The 22,395-nt window shown below is 34.8% G+C and overlaps 1 pseudogene; it reads left to right on the top strand.

Moving 5' to 3' along the window:
• The first annotated feature begins 20,612 nt into the window (after positions 1-20,612).
• LOC133773111 (U2 spliceosomal RNA) lies at positions 20,613-20,722 on the top strand (annotated as a pseudogene).
• Positions 20,723-22,395: the final 1,673 nt, after the last annotated feature.

Here is a 22,395-nt window from a genome sequence, read left to right as displayed (position 1 = left end):
TACAGCTCTTTGTTTATGGTCTGGGAAAGCAGTGGAAGTTGACCTGAGTGCTTGGGCCCCTGCCCCTACATGAGAGACCTGGAAGAAGCTCTTGGCTCCTAGAAGAAGTTAGAAAACCTAGAAGAAGCTCAATTGGCTCAGCTCTGGCCGTTGTGGCCATTTGGGGAGTGAACCAGTGGACAGAAGACCTTTCTCTCTGTCTCTCCCTCTCTCTGTATGTAACTCTGCCTATCAAACACACACACACACACACAAATTTAAATTTCCTCTTCAAAAATTGTCACAAATGAAAATGGAAGCCACGAACTGGAAGAAAATATTTGAAAATCATTTATCAGGCAAAAGATGTTTATCTAAATATTTATAGAACCTTCCCAACTCAATAAAATGGGTTAAATGTCAAAAAATGAAACACTTCACCACAGAAGATACATAGACAGCAAATATGCCCCTGCAAAGATGTCCAACATTATTAATCATCAGAGAAATGTAAATTAAGAATACAAGGTACCAATAGGATAGTGAGCTTACAGATGACTATACTCTTACTGGAGAAGATATAGAACAATAAAAAAAAAAACTTTCATTCACTGTTGGTGTGATTGTAAAGATAAAACCACTTTGAAAATATCATGGACATACCTTAACAAGTTAAGTATTCCATTAACACACTCCCAACGTGTTCTTTTCTTGGGCATTTACTCAAGAAAAAGGAAAGAATATTCAATAAAACTTTAGTACATGAATACTATTAGAAACTTATTATGTAGTAGGCAAAAGCTGAAAACGACCTAAATATTCATCAACAGATGACCAGAAAAACATATTTGGAATTCTATTCAGAATAAAAAAAATGAATTTATAAAGAAAGAATATTACTTTCAACATAACTTTTCTAAGATGAAGAAGCCGTTGTCTTGGGCAATGTTCATGGTTCAAGACACACACACACACACACACACATATATATATATATATATAATCTTTTCTATAATATGAATGTAGGAATATATTGATGTATTTGATCATTCTTCTATTGCTATACTTTCATATTGTTTTCATTTCTTTTCACATTATGTAACATACTGTGCTTTATATACATCTAGTTTACATCTTTAAATATTTACTTATGATAAATTCCTATACCTGAGATTTCTGAGTTTGATAAAATATACATTTAAAAATTTTTGATATTGATTATCAAAGTTTTTGATATTTCATGTTCCCATTCATACTGTGGGAAATCAAACATCTAGGTAAAAATTATAGAGAAGAACCCACCTTCTATTACTTTGATGTATTGAGGACTGATACTTAAACAATATTTTGTTTTTGCTCTCTGATGTCAGAGAATACGACTCAGAGTGAAAGAATGCCATTCAATCATGCTCATGACTCATACCATCATGTGGATTGATGCCTTAATTTTAGGCTGTCGGTTGGCTGTCAGTTTTATATGCTTCTGCCTACACTTGAGATATTTGCAAATGTCTAAAGTCTGTTTTGCCATATCTTCTAGAAGGATGACATTAAAACACGCATGTGAAACAAACACAATCATTGAGAAACAGAGCTGTGGGGATGGAATGTTACAATGGGAATGAGAACAGGACTTATATTTGCAGATTATTCTACAGTGTTCAAGCTTTATTTTAATGTGTTACCGGATCATTAAAAGACATAGTGAGGTAGGCAGAGCAGTAATTATTATTGTCTGCCTCCAATGTGTATGGAAATTCCTGCAGAGGAGACAAGAAACTTGCTGAGGAAAAATTGCATAGGAGTAAAGAATTCAGGCCTTTTGATACAGGGGTCTTCCCATTGTCATATTTTATCTCTCCTGATGGGTGCCAATGACAAACAAATATTGATGGTAAGGATACCAATAATTCTCTGTATCTATAGTGGATATTCACAGAAATGTAGATATTTATCTATGTATAGAGCCCTGTACAGTGTGTATGTGTAGCAAAATAGAGCTCTCTGAAAGTTGGCTTAACTTCTGCCGATGCTATAAGAAATACCATTGAAGCCTCCTGCAATGTCTCTTTGATTTGGGGTAAGCAGATAGCTAGATAGGGCCAAAACAGGAAACCACACCTCCCCTATCCCATGTAATCCTATCTGCCTACCTATTAGTGAAATAATCCCTTTCCCAGGTTATCTTCCCTCAATGGGACCCAGGGGAGCTGTGCTGTAACCACTCCACTTCCAACCTCATGTAAGAGGCCTGCAACTGGGAGGGGTCCACTCTCTGTGGAGGAGACAGGCTGCTGAGACACTGTGTCTCTACTTCCCTGCTTACCTCTTTCCCTTCCTGGCCCACTCTTTCCCTGAGCTATGCCCTCCTGTGTGTGTGTGTGTGTGTGTTTCTCACCTTTTAAATAATCATTAGCACTTTGTGCACTGTATATGTGTCTGTACTTAGAATACTTCTCTAGGTAAAATGCGAGGATATGGAGAAGGAATTGAGATTCCACTTCTTTCACAACATTTCCATTTTCTTCCATTCTAGGCCAGGGGATGAATCACCAAAGGTGCGCTGGTGTAGAACTGTTGTATACATAATGCAAACTACACCTGTGTTGGAGCCTTAGTCCTCCTCACAAACTCCTGGCTTCTACTTGGTCCAACACTGTTGTAGCCATTGGGAGTCTGACACAGGGTATGGAAACTCTCTCTCTGTCTCTCCTTCTCCTCTCTCTGTAACTCAGCCTTTGAAATAAATATACCAATCTAAACAACAAATAAACACTGCTTTCTGTCAGTGACAGTATAAAGTTAGCAGTCTGAATCCTGGCTTCAACACTGACTAGCTCTGTCATGTTAAGTGGCATAACCATTTAGCTGTCTCACTTGTACAATGGAAATAATATTACCTATGCCAAGAGGGTGCATTAAAACAAAGCAAAAGCAAATCAAATCCTAACAAATGCTATTCCTCCCACTAATGTCATTCTCTCCTATCATTTTGAAACTTGTGCCCAAAGCAGCAATCCTCCCTCACAAAGCTTTTTAATTCCCAGACTAAGAGTCACAGAGAGGAGCAGAGAATGCCCACATGAGGACATGTGGGAGAAATTACCTCTGAATGGACAAGCTGTGCAAGGCTCTTAGATATCTGATTTTCTTATTTCCCCATCTGGTTGATGCAATACTTACATTTTTTTTTCAATCATTTCATGAAAATTGATACCTTCATGATTTGGAACAGATTCTCAAGACATAAAATTGCTGCCAAGGAAGTTATTTCTATCACTGGTTTTCACCTAGTATTTAAAAATAAAATGTTTTCACCTTTAAGTATCATTCTTGAAACATATGAAAATACTGATTTGAGAATGCCATGTTCTACTTTCCTATAGCACAGAGTGGTAATTTTGTGTGTGAGAGAGATCCGCCTTAGGAACTGATAAAAAGACTTTTCCTTTTTCCTTAGGAAAAAATAGTATGAGGTGCAGATGTTATTAGGGAGATCAAGGCCGTCATGCAGCCGAAGCTGCTTTGACATCTCTTTTTTTGGTATCAGACTACACATAAGGCCAAATAACTGAAAGGCCACTTCAGTGGCATTGCTGGTACTTCATGATTTTGAAAATCTGAGGTCACACATTTTTTCTTGTGAAAGGCCAGATAATAATCAATTTAGAAATTTTGGCCAAGAGATAAACATTAAGGATATTATTTAGACATTTATATAATCATTTAAAGTGCAGCCACTTAAAATTTTAAAACCATTTGTAAATGATGGGGAAATGCAAAAACAGAAGATGGTCCAGATTTGGCTCCAGAGTTAGTTTTCAGACTCCTGCTGGGTCCATTACATAACTCAGCAGCATGGTCACAATAATCAGGCGCCATCTTACCTACTCAGTGTATGAGTGAAGTTAATAGCTGACAGAAAGAAATTAGAATGTAAGTTAAGTGTCACAGCATCTGCTTTCAAGTAAGCATTCTACATGTAACTCGAGTGACACTTTCTTCATGTGCTTTTTTATGCTGAAATTCAACCAGTCAGTGAAATGTAAAGATGCATTTGTTATTGCAAAAAAGAATGATTAATTAATTATGAGAGCAATTAATTTTGTGTTCAGAAGCAATTACGAAGGGCCCATACATGGCTATTGATAATGACTGATAATTAATTACATGACATTTAAAAGTATGTGAGGCTTTTGAACCCAAGTAACAATAATATTATAAATTTAAAACAGAATATTAGAGATTGTATTATTCCTTAAATTTTATGAAATTATTTGATGTTTATGATTGACAATAACCTTAAAATTATCTGTATGAACTATATTTAAATTTTATTATTATTTAATCATATTATGAGTCTTTTAATAAAAATAATCTTTTGAATATTTTTCTCAGAAATTTTACTTCAAAACTTTATGAGGACAAAAGTCCTCCAAAATAATACTAAAGGAAGAATATCCTATTAATTCATCTTTAATTGAAGAATAATAAAGAATTTAAAGATGATGAAGAAAAACAAATTGTTGTAGAAAAATGAAATATTCAATAACATTTTTTTCATATCAATCTTGCTTCACGACAATAGAGTTTACAAGTATGCATTAAGAATATAATTCCATCTATGGTGGCTAAAATTTAAATGACAAAGTTGAAGTGATTGTTGTAGCTATCATCAATTTTAAATAAATGTTAAAGATTTAAAATAATGTTTAAAGTATGAATGAATTCTAAGTATATAGTTTTCTATCTAAAAAGTTATTACTGAAAAGTTTTTTCCTGAAGTATGTTTCTTACCTGAAGATTAGTGGTAATAGTAATTTAACTATTTCTGGCTTTTGTGCATTGCAAATTTGAAATGTCAAAACAACAAGAAATCATGTTTAAATCTGACAGTTCTGGGGGTGATGATGAATTCAATCTTGCTTCTACTTGACTTCCTTGCTGAGAGATTTCTTGGTCTCAAACAGCTTAGCAATGTAAAAATTTAACTGAATAAATATTTATAGAAGGGAAAACAAGAAAAATGTAATGCTGTTTCATTGACATTCAACAAACACTGTGAATCTTTTGAATAACAGAATGCAAGCGTATGTGTTATTCCCATCCTACACTTGTGTTTGGAAAGTACAGATAGCTCTACATAATAAAATGGAATTATAAGCCACATGCAGCAAGGTTGTGGATCCCTTTTTTCATTCTTCTTCAATTAGCAACAAACTATGTGATGTATTTGGAACCATTTTGTCACATGCTTAGATCAGATATTTAACTACTATTCCAAGTTAAAAATCTCCTTGAACAAAAGAAACTTTGCCAAGGGTAGGAATTTGGCACAGTGTAATTGCTGTCCCAGTGATGCCACTTTGGGACCCTGCAACCCAAATTAAAGTGCCTGGATTCAAGTCCTGGATCTGCTTCCATTCCAGCTCCCTGTACTCTGAGAAGGAACAGCAGTGGCTCAAGAAGTCAGGTCCCTACCACCCACGTGGGAGACTGAGATTGAATGTTGGTCTCCTAGTTTCTTCTTTGCTCAGCCCAGGCTGATGTTGGCCTTTGAGGAGTGAACTGGAGAATGGAAGACCTCTCTTTATCTTTCTGACAGTCTCTGTCTGTCTTTCATGTAAACAGTAAAAGAAAGAAACTTTGCAGATGATAATACCAATGCAGCAGGGCTTACAAGAAATACAATGTGATGTAATCACAAAGCCACAAGCAGAGTGTTTCCAGAAGTCTGTTGATGAAGTAACCAAATTCAAATGGTTTGACAGAGGAAATATTCTTGCATTATACTGACTGAAAGATCCTCTCATCATTCTACTCCAGGGTAGATTTTGGAATTGGAGTGTGAATAATGAAAGCAGAAAAGCAAATAGAAATTATGTTATCTTGAAAGCCTATTGCTTTGCTCTGTTGTCACATTTCTAGAGCCAAGGTGAAGAATGTCTCTTTTCCCTCAAGTGGTTTTGTGAAGTAGGAAGTATTTGAATAAATGTGTGAAATAGAAGTGCCATAAGCACGGAGGCAATTTTAACATCATTTCTGAAAGCATTTTAAAATTATTTGTAATATGAAAATATTACCATTTTATCAGAACCAACAAAATGTTCACATAAGAGTTGAAGAAAGGGTATTCGTTTAGTCATTTTCCATTTGAGAGGAATAAAAGATTAATTACGGTGATATCACTATCTCCTCGGTATATCCCAAATATGGAAAGCATGACCTAAACCAAAACCAAAACTAAAAAACTTGTTACTGAATAAATCTTTGTTTAAAATGAGCATACATTTGATATTGTAAATGTGCAACATAATGACTGAAGAAGCAATCCAGAAACTAAAATTGCTGAGAAATTAATGTTCTTGTCCCAGATAAGATAAAAGTTCTCATATCTCATAAATCTAATTACTAAGGATTCAGGTTACAGGGGAGCAGATTTATGGAGAAATCGATTAGCTAACATTGTTGGACCAAACCGACAATCACTACAAAAACTGTTCTACATCTCTAAATACATGTTGAAATTTGGCTCAAAACTTCAAAAAGCTGATGACTACCAAGGCCTCCTTACCTTCTTCTTACAACCCCGGCCAATGAAGAAACAAAACAAAACAAACAAACAAACAAAAAAAAAATACTTGTCCTTATGGACTATCCGTCTCAAATTTTGCCCGCTTGTTTTGTCTCGCCTCTTTTGTCTGTAGCTAATGTAGTCTCAGTTTAAGCTTTCCTTTCCCCAAATTGTCATTGAAGAGTACACTGACTTTTTTGTATCTAATGGACATTTCCCAAACAATGACTTAGCCTTGATGCTGGTGACTGGAGGAACTTGTCCTGGGACTGCTTCTTACTGGCTTACATATGCAATGGTTCTACAAACCCTTTTATGTCAGAGATCTCTTAGTCTCCAGGATATTTGTTTAACATTTACTGGACCAAAAACAAACAAACAAACAAACAAAAAACCAAAACCAAAACCAAAAACAAAAACAACTAAGAAAACAAAAACAAACAATAAACAGAAAACTAACCTCAACTGTTAATATTTCTCATACTAAAATGTCAATAATGATAAAAACATGAGGTTATTTCCAATTTATTTTTCATCAGAAAAGCTTCAGCTCAGTTGAGTAACTAGTTTTAGTATTTGATCATTAATGATTTGGCCAACATTTTTATTCAGTTAACCTTTGGAGAACAGATCCCTTAAGCCAGGAGACCTGAGTATAAAATATGCACTGGATTACTAAATCCACAAAGCCATATAAAGAAGAAACTATTGTATCCATTTTTTTAGATGAGGAAATTGAGACAAAGTTAAATAATTTGCCTAAGGTCACAGAATTAGATTATAGAATTGGGTTTGAAACTGCTGGCTCTCCTATTCTAGAGATAGTTTTACAGTTAGAGAAGATTTTCAAAAATTGTCCAGAGATTTCTTATATACCTTTCACCGAACTTTCCCTTGTGCTGGCTTCTTGTACAAGCATTGAACAATTATAAAAACTAGAAAATTATGCTATGCTCCTAAGTAAATCTAAGAATCTCTTCATAGATCCTCAGTTTTTTCCACTAATGCCCTCTTGCTGTTGCAGGTCTTGGCACAGAATGCTGCATTGCATTTTACTTCTCCTTACCCATGCTGCCCTCCAACCTAACTGTTCCTCAGTCCACCTGCATCTTTCAAAACTTTGAAATCATTGGTAAGTGTTGGTCAATTATTTTGTAGAATGCATTCAATTTAGAATGGCTCTATGCTCTTGTGACACGATTGAGGAAATGCTGTTGGAAAGGTTGCGACTAAAGGGATGTGCTCTTCTTAGGGTATTATATCAGCGTTACGTGTTATGGATAGATGTTGCTGGTGATGGCAGCATTGATCATTTGTTTAAGGCTGTATCTGCACATATTATCCCTTTGATCCAAGTTAAGTATTAGAGTTTCTGAAATGTAAAGTATGGGAGTGAAATAGACATTTTGAGATTTGATGATTGTTTATAGCCCTTGTCTCTTCTGTTGAAGAACAGTGTGTTTTTTTTTTTCCTCTTTATACTATTTGTTGACCTCTTTAGTTATAGTAGGGTTAACTACATGATCATTAAGTATACTGAAAATAGATCTTTGTAAAACTTAACAGTGGCATATAAGGATGGGGGAAGGGTTGGAGCATGTGAGGGAGGGAGGGTAGAGGGAGAAGAGTCACTGTGTTTCTTAATCTATATATGAGAAATATATGAAATTTGTATAACTTAACTAAAATTAAAAAAAATGAAGCACATATTATTCCTTGTAAACTTACTCTTTTCTCTTTCATAATTGGAAAACATTTTGAATGAGGTACTTTGAAACATCATGGATGTCATGCTTATGAATTAAATTTTCATCCATTACCTTTAGCATCTATGTGCTTCTTTCACTCCGATTTCTTGATACATTATACATTGTTTTAACATCTGTTTATTATCTATTTCTCATTTCTAAAGTAGCTACACAGAGAGTGATAGAATCATAAGACCCAGAATAAGACCTGTTACAAGGTAGACCCTTAATCATTATATTTGAATGATGGTGTGAATCCTACTTTGGGGAAGAGAAATAAGATTCAAATTAAAAATATTTTTATGGATTACAAATAAGGATTATAGAGAAAACAAATAGGGTTCTTTCGATGTAAGTAACTGAAGAGGTGACAAACTTTTAGACAGGTGGTTGGAGAGAATCTCTTTTATGCTGAGATTTGAACCATAAAGAAGACTCAGCTGTGCGAATAATGGGGGACTGAACATTCTAGGAAAGTGAGCAGCTTGTCCAAAGTCCTCAGGTGGGATAGTTGTTGGCACTCTCAAGCAATAAAAGGAGCCCACTGTTGCTAGAGTGTGACACATTGTACAAGATGAAGGAGGATATGGAAGGAAATTAGGGTTTTACTGTAGAATGCTAGTGATAATAATATTTCTCAATAGTAAAGATACAACATGTGCTTCAGTATTTGTTTCTGCTTCTGCTGCCAAAACCTCTATAAGGTTGTGCACAGTGCATGTCTCTGTGTGTTCATATATTAAGCAATTCATGTATATGGCTAGGATTAAAAAAAAAAGGATTGATAATATGAAGGGCTGGAATTAACCTTGTAGACATTAGTATTTTTTTTCATTGTCATTTAATATTCATTTGGGGAAAGATCCAGTTACTTAATCCTAACCATTGTTATGTTGAACCTTTAAGCATCATTCTCTAAGATAGTTTCTAGGAATCTGTACTAAATTGAAGATTTATTATCCGGAAGTATTAAATTTGTCTTGGTTATTTTTCTCCCTCAGAAGAGAAAAATTTGGATTAAAAGTTAGAACTTTTTCTTTGATAATTTATGTTTCATTTTCTTTGGAGAGTTCAAGCAAAGTTTGACTCACAATTTTTTAGTTATTCAATAGAAATCTGTCTATATTGGAAAGATTTGGACTACCTGAGAGGCAATATTTATCACAAGTCTAAGACCTGTGCATTTCATGGCAATTAGCATAAATACATTTCCAATAATTCAATGAATAAATTAGCAATAGGCTAATTATATATATATATATATATATATATATATATATATATATTTCCACAGCAGCTGCTAACTTAGTGTTAGACCATTAAAGGATGCATTCTTGGCTTTTGGTTATTACTTAATTGTACTTTGGTCAATAGAGTTGCTAACAAACATTTTGTAAGTAAAATAAGTATAAATTCTACTATTGATAAAACAAATTGGAGATGTAGCTGAAGGTCACGTAGATGGCATGGACATCCAATATTAGACTAAAGAGTTTTTTACATATTAATTGATTCAGTCTACCTCACCTGGGGTCCCTGAATCACATTAGGATAAGAAGGATTAAAATTTTGTAGGCTGAAAGTCTTTTGTAAGTTCTTACTAAAATGGAGTTATAAATCAACTTGCATGTGATGAGTTATCATTTTATGATGATTTTAAAAAATAAATCATCTGTAAAACTATGAAAATTAAATATAGAAGAACAAAATTCTTACATTCCATATACAAACTCCAAAATTTATCAGAATCAATAGTGGGGAATAAAAAGATGGTTTTAAATCTTTTTCTCTGTTTTAAATATGATGATTGAATGTTTAGAGATGCAAAAATCACAGATAAATTCTATGCTGATGACTTTATTGTTAGTTTTTCATTTTTAGATTTTTCTATCTTTACTGTTGCCTCTGTTCTTTTTCCTTCTTCCATGCAAATGTTAGTTTAGTTTTCTAACTGCAAATGAAAGTAAACATGGCATTAATCACAGCCTAATGAGCAACACAACTATTAAAAAACTTCCTGAGTAAAAATGTACTTGAATGCACCCACATTTCCATAAATTGCAGGTTTATTTAAATATTACCAAAAGGACATTCTCTTTACAAGCTAAAAATATCCACAGGCTGCTATGGTTAGTTTTTTTCCTTTGATTTGTAGCACAGTAATGGCTACATGACGCACAGGGAAGCTCGACAGAAAAGGAATCTTATTAATATTTAAATGCAACAATTTATGTTGTTGTTTATTGGCCAATTATATTAGAAATTATAGTGTTTAACAGAGGACAATCAGATTTCCAAGAGCTATAATTTTGCCTGCAGTGGGTAGGAGACATAAACAATCAATGCTCACAGCAATAGCATCCACTGTGCTATTCTTTCCCTCTTACAAATGTTTCTAATTTTATAAATAAAAATGTTTATGTGGACACTATAGTTCCTTTAATTTTCCATTGGAGTTCCAGTCACTTAGAATAATTTAAAATCTTCCTCTTCATTGCTTTTTCTCTCTTCTTAACTGAGACCGTGTGTATGATAATCCTGAGTTTCTTGTTATTATTTAAATATCTTTCATAAGCAATTTACAAAGTACATTGCATTTGTTACTTTAAAGAACAATTATGATAACAATAGGTATCACTTTGATATTGCCATGTTCTAACTTATTACAAATCAAATGTCATTGCCTTTAAATGTAGCACTGCATTGTACATTGATAAAGATCATCTGTTTCAGTACCTGTTATTCCAACCCCCCTCACTCCTTCCCCCCTCATACTTTCCCTCATACTTTCAGGCCTCTAGTAATCATTATCCAAAATTCAGATGGCCTATTTTTTTCTGGATTTCCACAAATGAGAGAGAATATGCAATTTTTGTCTTTTTTGTATCTGACTTATTCTACTTAACATAATGATCTCCGGGCTCATCCATTTTGCTGCAGATGTCAGAATTTCATTCTTTTTTGTAACTAATTAATACTCTCACATATATATATATATATATCATATATATGATATATATATATCATATATATTACATATATATGTGAGAGTATTAATATATATACAAACACAATGAGTACCAAAACACAAAGGTACTAGTATTCTATAACACAGTGGGGCAACTATAGTTCACATAATGTATTATTATCTACAAAATAATTGACAAGAGAGACTGGTAGGCTCCAAGCCCAAGAAAAGATAAGGAAATGATAAAGCTGGTTACCTGGCTTGATCAGTGAATGCTTAGTATATATGTTGAAATATTGTACTGTACCCCATAAAAATGTGCAAGTATTACATGCTAATGAAAAAAAGAATAAGATAATAAAAAATCATGCAACAGTAACCTCTTAACTGTGTTACTACCTATACAAATCCTACTCAATCTTTAAAGTCCTGTGCATATTTAAATTCTACAAATTCATGGAAAAATGGAAATAGAAGATTAATTAATTTTTATGCAAAGAATCTTTTATAATGTGTACCTTTCACAAACTTTCTGAAGTCTTTGCATATATACTCCTTAGAGGATTCCTCTTAATAACAGTTCTCTGACCAACTTCCATAGCATTATGTTCAGATTTATCTCATGGCATTTTACCATGTTGTGCTTTTTATGATTTTGAATATAAAGACATAAGAGTATGGAGTGGGCTTTTAATGCAGCAGCTAAGAGGATGCTTGAGACACTCATATCACGTATCAGAGTTCTTGGGGTTTGAGTTCCAGGTGCACTTCTAATCCAGCTTCCAGCTAATGTACACCCTAGGAGGCAGCAAGAAATGTGGTTCAAGAACTTGGGTTCCTGCCACTCATTTGGGAGACTTAGAGTTCCTGAGTTTTGACTCCAGCCTGGCTCAGCCCCAGCTGTTGCTGGCATTTGAGGAGTGAATCAGTGGATGTGAGAGATATCTCTGTCTGTCTCTACCTTTCTGTCTCTCTGTCTCTCTTTCTCTCTCCCTCTCTCTCTTTTAAAGATTTATTTATTTATTTGAAAGTCAGAGTTACACAGAGAGAGGAGAGGCAGAGAGAGAGAGAGACAGAGAGACAGAGAGAGACAGAGAGACAGAGAGAGAGAGAGAGAGGTCTTCCATCTGCTGGTTCACTCCCTAGTTGGCTTCAGTGGCTGGAGCTGTGCAAGGGTGCAGGGACCCAAGGACTTGGGCCATCTTCTGCTGCTTTCCCAGGCCATAGCAGAAAGCTGGATCGGAAGTGAGCAGCAGGGACTTGAACTGCTGACCATATGTTATGCTGGCACATAAATAAAATAAATAAAAAATTTTAAAAAGTCATGAGTATGATTTTGAACAAACTGAGAAATAAGTTGGTTGAATGTTTAGTAATATGGTCATCATGATAAGCAGTTCAAGTCTCTAAGATTCTTAAGATTTCAAAATAAACTGGTTAAAATATAAATGCCTTAATTCACCGAGTATTTGATACTTCCAGGTTTATTTATTGTCATTTTGAGAGGTGAACCTAAAAAGAAGTTGATTGATGTTCTGGGGAGACTTTCTCAGAAGAGGGGAGCCAGAATATCTGGCTCTCCTCCCTGGGAAGGAAGGAGAAAGTGACATAGTGTGCATAGACACACGAGGGCACCACAACAAGTAGATGAGCTGAGAAGTGAGTAAAGGAAGTGACCTGGAGGACATTCTAATCACATCACAATTCAGCTCCAAGTAGTCCAAATAAATAAGATAGTTTGCTTAAAAACCGTGTTGCTAATAAATGGCAGAACAGAAATTCTGACTCAGATATATCAGGGTTAAACATTTCACTGATTAACCAAACAGATTCTTCCCCATATCACTCTTCCCCAACACATCATTGCTTTAGAGACTTTGGAAGGATACTGATTTTGGAACAAATGAAAAATAATGAAGCATTTAAAATCAACATCCTGCCCCTCCATCCTATCAGTTTAAAATACCGATTCTCCAAGTGTCCAACAGAACTAATTGTTTCCTAGTTCATACTGGGATAGGAAGTGTCAGACTGCTGATGAAAATTAATTGTATCACCAACGACCTTGTTTTGCACAGCCAACATGTTACCACAGCAAGGCTTTATTAATGCAGCAGTCAGTATGCTGATTCACATTCTGATAGAAGCTTTTCACTTCACTGCCACGAGGAGATGGGAGCAACTCACGCTCGAGAACAGACACTGATCCTGGCTCACACTATGAGTGACTCTAGATTTCGTGCCTATTCCTAATTCCCTGAATCAGAATCTAAAGATAATTCATATGCACATGAATTTTTTAAGGGCTAGTATAAGAGATATTGTGAAATATTTAAAAGTTCACTTTACTTTATGGCTTGTAAAAACATCAAGCAAAAATTTCCAAAAGAAGATTGTTGGATCTGCTTTATTTCACATTTATGAATTGGAAAAGCTCTTTGAGGATGTCAAGTAATTAAAATTAAAAGTTTCATATATACAAATAATTTTTGGGATTCTTGGGATGATTGTGTATGCTATCTTTTAGAGTATACACATGAGGCTAATTTAGACTTAGGGACACTAAGAATTCGCCCAGAACATGAGCTAGGAAATTGCATAACCAGAATTCACTCTCAGCTTTCAAGTCCCCTCTTTACAATTAATCCCCTTGTAACATTTCGCCTTGTCTTCTCTCACTAGTGATGGGAGATATTCACCATTATTGACATTTGACATAAGTATATCTGGGAGAAATTGTATATTTTACTATAAGAATTGTTCTGTGAAATATTTATATAACTTTTTTTTCCGTATTTTGAAATATACACAATTGTGTGTGTTCCTTTGAGAAATAATCAGTGGAAGTATTGTATTACTCAGAATTTCAAAGCCTAACCTTCACACAGGGGACAGAGAAAAATATGAGTTCAATTATGTTGCAAGTGAACATCTTGCAACATATAAACAGCCCAAAGCACATTGCATCACAATGCTCTAATAAAAAATAATTAAAACAAGGAAATGATCTGTCGCAAGTTCCAAAATGCACCCAAGAGCCAGTAAAAAGGATGTAAATGAGATTCCCCAGAGAGACTTTGGTATTTTCAGGTCATTTTTTTTAAAAAAATGAAATCTGTAAAAACAAAAACTTGAATGAGAAATTTGTTTCTGATTCTAAGTGTTGAAGGCCATTTGCTGCCATCTTTAATTTTTCAGTTTAAAAAAGTTTTATGTCATCTGTTTCTCATTCCCAGTATTGGAAGGCAAACAAACACCTGCTTGTCAAAAAAAAAAAAAATCATGTATTATTTGGTAATGGAATTCTTCAAAAGGAGAGCAGTTCCAAGGGCATAAAGTGGACATTTCTTATTGTTACCATTCATCACAATGTTTAGGTGGAAATCAGAGAGCATGTGGAAAAGAATCAGTAGCCCATACTGTCAGCAGTGCTATAAAAATGAGAAAATCCTAATATTTTGCTGTGGAAATTATATGTGTTTTTGAGAGAAGCACAGGTAAGCTGTGAGCTTTGCATGTACATTTGAGGGTAAATAAAGCCAACTTAGCACTGCTATTCTCACAAACCCCACACGCTGCTGAATTTGGATAATGCAATTATATAAAACTAACAAACACAGATAAGTGGAGTGTTAGAATTATTCTGTGCAAAAAGAGAATTATCTGTTATAGTTTCTCTTTTCTACCAGCCACAGGTGATGTGGGGCATACTGCCAGGCTACATATTTGGATGGTTTAGGTTGTTTTCCATGAGTTTTGCTTTTGTTGTCACTGAAGTCCTGGGGCCTATAACCAAGTAGCACTGAGAAATTGAATTGTATATAAATACAAACGCTTACAGAACCCCCTTTTTGGTATACTGATAATGACAGCACGAGCTCTTCCAGGTAAAGGAGTAATTTACCCTAAAAGCAAAACAATATAAATAACTATTGTTATCTATTGTGCTGTGTACAATGTATGAGAAAGATAATTTACATTTTTATTAAATTTCTGTACAAAATTTTTGAAGTAAGTATTTTCATAGATATTTAAGTTCCTGAACAAAGAGGGATAGAATACTATTACAATACCTACCTGTAAATAGTAGAATGAAGATTCAAGCTAGTGGGAGAACTTTTGGTCCTAAGATTTAGTGATTTCTTTATTATTGCAGCCTGCCCCCGCTAGTTTAGTTTTTCGTTTGCTCTACTTGATGACATGCTGCTGGGACAGCACCTGGCATGCATGGAGTCATTTTTCTAGGTATTTGATTCTTTGACTTTCAGAATGGATCTGGAAATGATTGGTCGAAGTTAGAGACCGTAGGCAGAAAAGAGAACAAAGCAAATTGACTCAGGCAGAAGTTGGGCCGAAAACCTGTAGGTGGCTGTTGCTCAGCTCCTCCCTTGTGCCTCATGTAGCACTTTTCAAAAGCTGATGCCCTGGATGACTGCTCCCTTTCCCTGTCATTCATTTACTCCCATTAGAGCAATTGCTAAACCCTAAAGTAACAGTGAATTTGGTCAATTCTTTTTCTCACTGTCTTTAAAAGCAAAATAGTTAGTGACCCTAATTACCTTAGAGGTAATTAGGAGAATCAGAAATTAAGAATAAAATGTTTTCTCTATTGCAAGTATTGTGGGAGAATAGAACAGCTATTTTCTTGAATTTTCTGGAGGAATAGCATTTATATGACATGAATAATTTACTCAGTGCTAACTTAGTTTTGTTTGGTGGATTGCACACATATTATTCGCATACTCAGAATATCCTACTAGAGATACATTTCTTAATCATTTCTACTAGGTGTGATGAAGACTACAAAAAAAAAATGGCATAGTTAATCTTTTGTGTTTAGATATGCTGCCAACTGGTAAATTTTGAAGTATGCTGTCAACTGGTATATGTTTGAGTATGCTGTCACTTGGTGAATGTTTGGGAACGCTACAACTTGGCAAATGGTTATTTATGCCATCAATTGCTAGATAAACAGGATGTAAAGAATTCTGTTCCAGTCTGTCTGCCATTCAACATGCAATAAATTGCCCAACTTACCACATATATGCAATTTTACCATTTAAGAACACAGTAAACGAAGTATGCTTATACTGTTGATCTTGTGTTTAGGTTATCTCAGTAAGTGCTTTTCCCTCACAATTATTTGAATTTGTAGTTGGACATAAAACCACCCACCTTGACTCATGGTAAAACAAGATGGTTGGCCTTGCATCTCATAAAAAATAAGAAGCTCATTATGAAAGACTCTGCCTACCACAGAAGTGTTTTACAAATTGGCAGAACTTGACATTCAACAGTTGCAACAAAAGTATATCAAGCCCAAATAACAAAATTAATAATAATTGTTATAATATGATATAGCAACTGTGAAAAAATTTTCAAATAATCTTTTCAGATGTAAAAATTATTTCAAAATATCTATCTTATGTTTAGAGTCACAAAACAGTCTGAGATACTTTATTTGGGGGAAACTAAGTTAATTTGGAGCTTGAAATAAAAAAAAAATATCTCTCTTGAAAGAATGCAAAGATGTAGGGTCCTACCATGGGGTAGATATATTAGACAAACTACAACTTTTTGGGAAAGAGAGAACTCTTGATTGAAATATACAGTCACATTTTTATAAAATGAATGTATTTTATGAATTTAGAATACAGAAAATATTCTGCATCTGGTTAAGACTTTATTACTGGATAGATTTTTCTTAGTTTGGTTATAGAATAGAAATTAAGCAAAAGGAAGGGTGGGAACTAAAAGGCTCCATGGTAGTTACAACAGACAAAGGATTTTCTCTGTGCATTGATGGAGAATGGAGATCACAGCCCTCTGGATTTTCACTGAGATAGAACTTTGCTGATCAAAAGTATGCCTCAAGAAATTTCAGATTATCAGAATGATGTAGAGTATATTCTATAGTCATAATCATATTGTTAGACTAGACAAAAAGGAAATAGCTAGAAAACCCTCACATATTTGGAAATAAAAAAACATACTTTTAAATAATCTCTGGGTCATAAAGAAATTATGAGGTAATGAAAACATTTCTTAGTTTGAACAATTGTGAAAACGCTACATGCAAGTTTTGTGGATTGCAATTAGAATAGTGCTAAGAAAAATATAAAAACCTCTAAATGTGCATATTGAAAACAGTTTTATTTCATTAATCTAAGATTGCATTTAAGAAATAAAAAGACATTAAAGTCAAGTGTGTAGGTAAAGGAAGTAACTCAAATTAGAAAGGAAGTCAGTGATTGAGAAAATGGGAAAAAAAGAGAAAAATCAACAAAATCAAAAGATGGTTTTTAATTGACAAAATCAAATCTGATTGATTGAGAAAAGAAAAAAAGCTAAACTGTCAACAACAGTAATGTATGGGTATCATTCACATGCTAATGCATATCATGGAATTCTGTTCAGGAGCCTATACTGTTTAAGAAGGAGAAACAAGTGTTGTCAGGAAATGGGAGTTGAATTGTGAGCAGTGAACAACTCAAAGATATTTTATGAAGAAATCTTAGAAAGATAATTAGCCAGGTCTAGTTTATTCAGCACGTAAAAGATGGAGATGTGTGGAAATGTCAGGCGTTGGGTATACACTCAAGTTAGTTTAGAGCTAAGCTTGAAATGTCTCTTTATATTGGGCATGAATGTTATTATGATTGGGTTATCTCTTTTAGAACACTACATTCACTTTCTATATTTTAGCCAGTGACAGCTTATGTTGCATTTGTGAAAGATGTGGTGTTATTTTTTTTCAAGATTTTTATTTATGTATGTATTACATACATAAATAGCAATACAGACAGAGGGAAGGAAAGAGAGAGAAAGGTCTTCCATCTACTGGTTCCCTCCCCAAATGGCTGCAATGGCTAAAGCTGTGCTGAACTAAAGTCAGGAACCAGAAGCTTCTTCCAGGTGTCCCACATGGGTGCAGGGCCCAAGTAATTGGGCCATCTTCCCTGGCATAGCAAAGAGCTGGATAGGAAGAGGAGCAGCTGGGACTTGAACCAGCGCCAATGTGGAATGTGTTTTTAAATCTGAGAAGCTATTTTTCTATATTGGGTGTAGTTGCTATTTCTTGATTCTGTCTCAGCAATACTGCCTTAAGAATGATACAGAATGTATAATTCATTGTAAACATATGTTGGCTACAATAACTTTACATTTATCTATGTATGGTATTTGTAAAAACTAATATTACAATTGTCCATGTGATGTACTCACCATTTTTTTTTTTTTTTTTGGGGTGGCAGGCAGAGTTAGACAGTGAGAGAGAGATAGAGAGAAAGGTCTTCCTTTTTCTGTTAGTTCACCCCCCTAGTGGCTGCGCTTATCCGAAGCTAGGAGCCAGGTGCTTCTCCTGGTCTCCCATGCAGGTGCAGGGCCCAAGGACCTGGGCCATCCTCCACTGCACTCCCGTGTAACAGCAGAGAGCTGGACTGGAAGAGGAGCAACCGGGACAGAATCTGGCGCCCTGACCGGGACTAGAACCTGGGGTGCTGGCGCCACAGGCAGAGGATTAGCCTAGTGAGCCGCGGCGCCGGCCGATGTGCTCACCATTTTTTCTCCCTCTTGTTTTGGTTTTGGTGTATCCTGTTGAATGTAAATATTTGGTGGGTAATAAAGTTAGCTAATTATACAGTACTACTGAGCCTGTTTTGCTCAGAATCTACTTAGCAATTATGCATGGGAAAATATTTTTAATTCTGTTGGATGACATTTTCAAATTTAACTCCTCCTCTTTTTTCTAATATCCCTGCATAATCCCCTATTAGGAATGCTAATCTCAAAACTTAATAACTAGGGAGCTTTCTGTTGCCATAATAGTTGTTACTCAAAATATTTAGACATTATAAATCCAGACCTACCATTGCTTAATTCTTTAGACAACTACTCAGCGCTGGGAACTCAACACTCAGATGCTGTGTGGGGCATCTGGTAGCCTTCTTACCTTTGACAACACAGTTGCATGGTCATGATTTCTGCTATTAAGCATGAACAGTGGATTATTACCAAAAAACATAAAATTAGTTACTTTCATAATTTCCCATGGAACTAAGGTGACCACTATCAGTAAGAGATTCCAGTATTTTTATTTTTCTTAAAGAAAAAAAAAAAGCACTTGTAATCTGAATAGGATACAATCACAATAATGTTTTCTATTTTGTATTTAAGAAACAGAAAATAAGCATGTTAAATAGATGTTATTCATATCAATTACCAAGAGGATAACAACTCAAAAGTGGTACTTAAATTTGTTGTCAATCCTTCTTCTTTATGGGAAACCATTGCTCAGATGTATTCTGTTTTGTAATTATAGCCTACGTACTCTCACTTTTTTCTGTAAAGAAAGGATTAGAGTAGGAGGATGTGCAAAAGATACACAGTAGTTGGGAAATGATAAATCCGATAATTTGATTTATACTAATATATAATTCAGTATTTTCCTTTTGGATTTCATAGAAGACGAGAAAAGAACATGTCAGAAATGTTTTGCATCCTTTGCTAAGCCTCTGTTAAACACACTGTGTATTTATAGCTCATGAGGACATATGATGTAGTATCTTTTATTTTCTGTTTCACAGATCATACCTGAAACTGCGTATATGAGAAGTATAGCAACATAATATACAGAGTACAAAAAATGTAACGTATATGAGCAAAATGGACATATTGAGATTTGATAATTATTTATAGCCCTTGTTTATACTTTGAGGAATAGTGGTTTTTCGACTTACTACTTGTTGAATTCTTTATTTAGTGGAGTGTTAAGCTTGCTATTATAAAGTAAATTAGTAGTATATCATTGTAAAAATTAAAAGAAAAAAATGAGGATTAAGGGAGGAAGTAGGGGAGGGAGAGAGAGTGAAGTAGGAAATATCATTATGTTCTTTTCTGTAAGTTCTCATGTAATGTTTATTTCACAAACATGACCATGGAAAAATTTCTTTTTTTAAAACAAATTATTTATTTATTTGAAATGCACAAGTACAGAGGGAAGGAGAAAGAGAAACACACACACACGCACACACACACACACACAGAGAGAGAGAGAGAGGCCTTTCATCTGCTGTTCATTCCTTAAATGGCCACAAATCTCAGTACTGGGCTAGGCTGGAGCCAGGAGCCAAAAGCTTTTTTTTCCCCACATCTCCCATGAGGATGCAGGAGCCCAAGTACTTGGGCTATCTTCTGCTGCTTTCCCAGACTATCAGCAGGGACCTGGATCAGAAGTAGAGCAACGGGGACTCAAACTGGCACCTATATGGGATGCCAGACCTGTAGATGACTGCTTAGCCTTCTAAGCCACAGTACTGGCCCCAGGAAGAATTTTTAAGACAGCATTATTTCTTGGCCTTTTGGCTAAGATCAAATGTAGTATCTGTTATTTTCAGTTTAATATCATTGTGTCCTTAAAACTGTATATATGAAATACATGAAATTTGATTTCTTTACATAAATAAAAACTTTCATTTGCAGTTTTACTCAAATACATTATTATCATCTTTTGTCTAAATTAATACTATGAGGTAAGAAATGTAGAATTTAGATGAAATGGAATTAATTTATGCATAGAATTTTTAACTTGCTATTTTACTAAAATATTACTATTAATACATACTGCAACTTGGATTACTTCTGAAAGAATTTCACAAAGTTAAAAAATCCTCAAATCTTCATACTTTATGATTCCATTTATATAGTGTTCTTGAAATGACAAAATTTAAAAATAAAGAGATTTGTGGTTGCAAGGGTTGAGAGTGGGGGATAGGGAGGCGAGAAACTCCTGTTTCTCCACTTAAAAAAAAAAAGAGATATTATATTCAAAACGCAGAGAGAGAGAGAGAGAGAGAGAGAGAGAGAGAGAGAAAGAGCACATGCCTGCTCCCAGTTCCAGGAACCAGGAATTCCATCCTTGTCTCCCACATGGATGGCTTCATGCTTAAGCTCTTGGGCCTGGTGCATTAGCATGGAGCTATATTAAAAACAAAGCAGTTGAAACTTGAACTGGCACTCCAATAAGTGATGCCAGTGTCATAAGCAGCAGCTTAACCCACTACAACACAAAACCATTATACATTTTAAATATTTATTGGCATTTGGATGTTCCTTGAAAATTATATTTCCATATTCTATATCAGTTTTTATTGGTACATTTTTCCAGTTTGTCATATAATGCTATTCCTGATTTAGTGTTTTTCCCCAATGAAAAAATTTATGCTTGTACAGTGGAACTTATCTTTTTTTTATATTATACTTAAACCAATCTCTACCAAGTGAAAATTAAATGCATATCTTTGTTTTTGAACTATTATGCTTAATTTGTGTTAAAACATTTAATTAATATGTAAATGGTATGGGTAATAATAATAGTCAATACTGACTGGATGCATTTTATGGCCAAGAACTTGATTAAATGCCTTCTTTTTATTATCTTAATTAACTCTCATGTGTTAACTATTATATTCCATCCTATGCTGGTCAGAGTTCAGTTTTGCAGGATCTGTTGCCAGTGATAATGTAGCTTATGCAGAATACTTCTCAGAAACTTCTGGAAGCAATCCCAGAGCCATACTACAAAAATGACTTTGCTAGGGAACTTCTGCTGTGGTCATCACTGTGATGGCTCAGGACAAGTGTCTCTCTCTGTCACTTAGGAGAACTGATAAATCAAGATGCTCCAGCATATCTCTCTCTCTCTCTCTCTCTCTCTCTCTGTTTTGCTCACTCTCTTTGTGTTAATTTTATTTATGTTATGTATTACAGAGACAGAAAGAGAGAGATACAGTAAGAGAAAGAAAGATTGAGAAGGAGCTCCCATCTCGTGGTTCTGTCCCCAAATGCTTGCAATATGTGCACCAAGGTTAGGACTAATGCCACAAGTCTGAAACTCAATCCAGGTCTCGGGTGGCAAGAACTCAATTACTTGAGCCATCATTGGCTGTTTCCCACAGTTTTACCTTGGTGGGAAGCTGGAGTCGGGGAGCAGATCCAGAGTACTTTGATGTGGGTTAGGTTAAATGCCACCTCCCATCTTCTGTTGTTTTGGTTTTTAATTTTTAATTGGGAAGATAGAATCTTATTTATTTATTTGGGGGTTTAGTAACTTTTCTTTTTAGCAGACA

Source organism: Lepus europaeus, chromosome 13, assembly GCF_033115175.1.
Source record: "Lepus europaeus isolate LE1 chromosome 13, mLepTim1.pri, whole genome shotgun sequence".
Taxonomy (NCBI): domain Eukaryota; kingdom Metazoa; phylum Chordata; class Mammalia; order Lagomorpha; family Leporidae; genus Lepus; species Lepus europaeus.
Note: the sequence above shows the minus strand (reverse complement) of the source record. Positions and strands in the feature narration are given on the sequence as shown.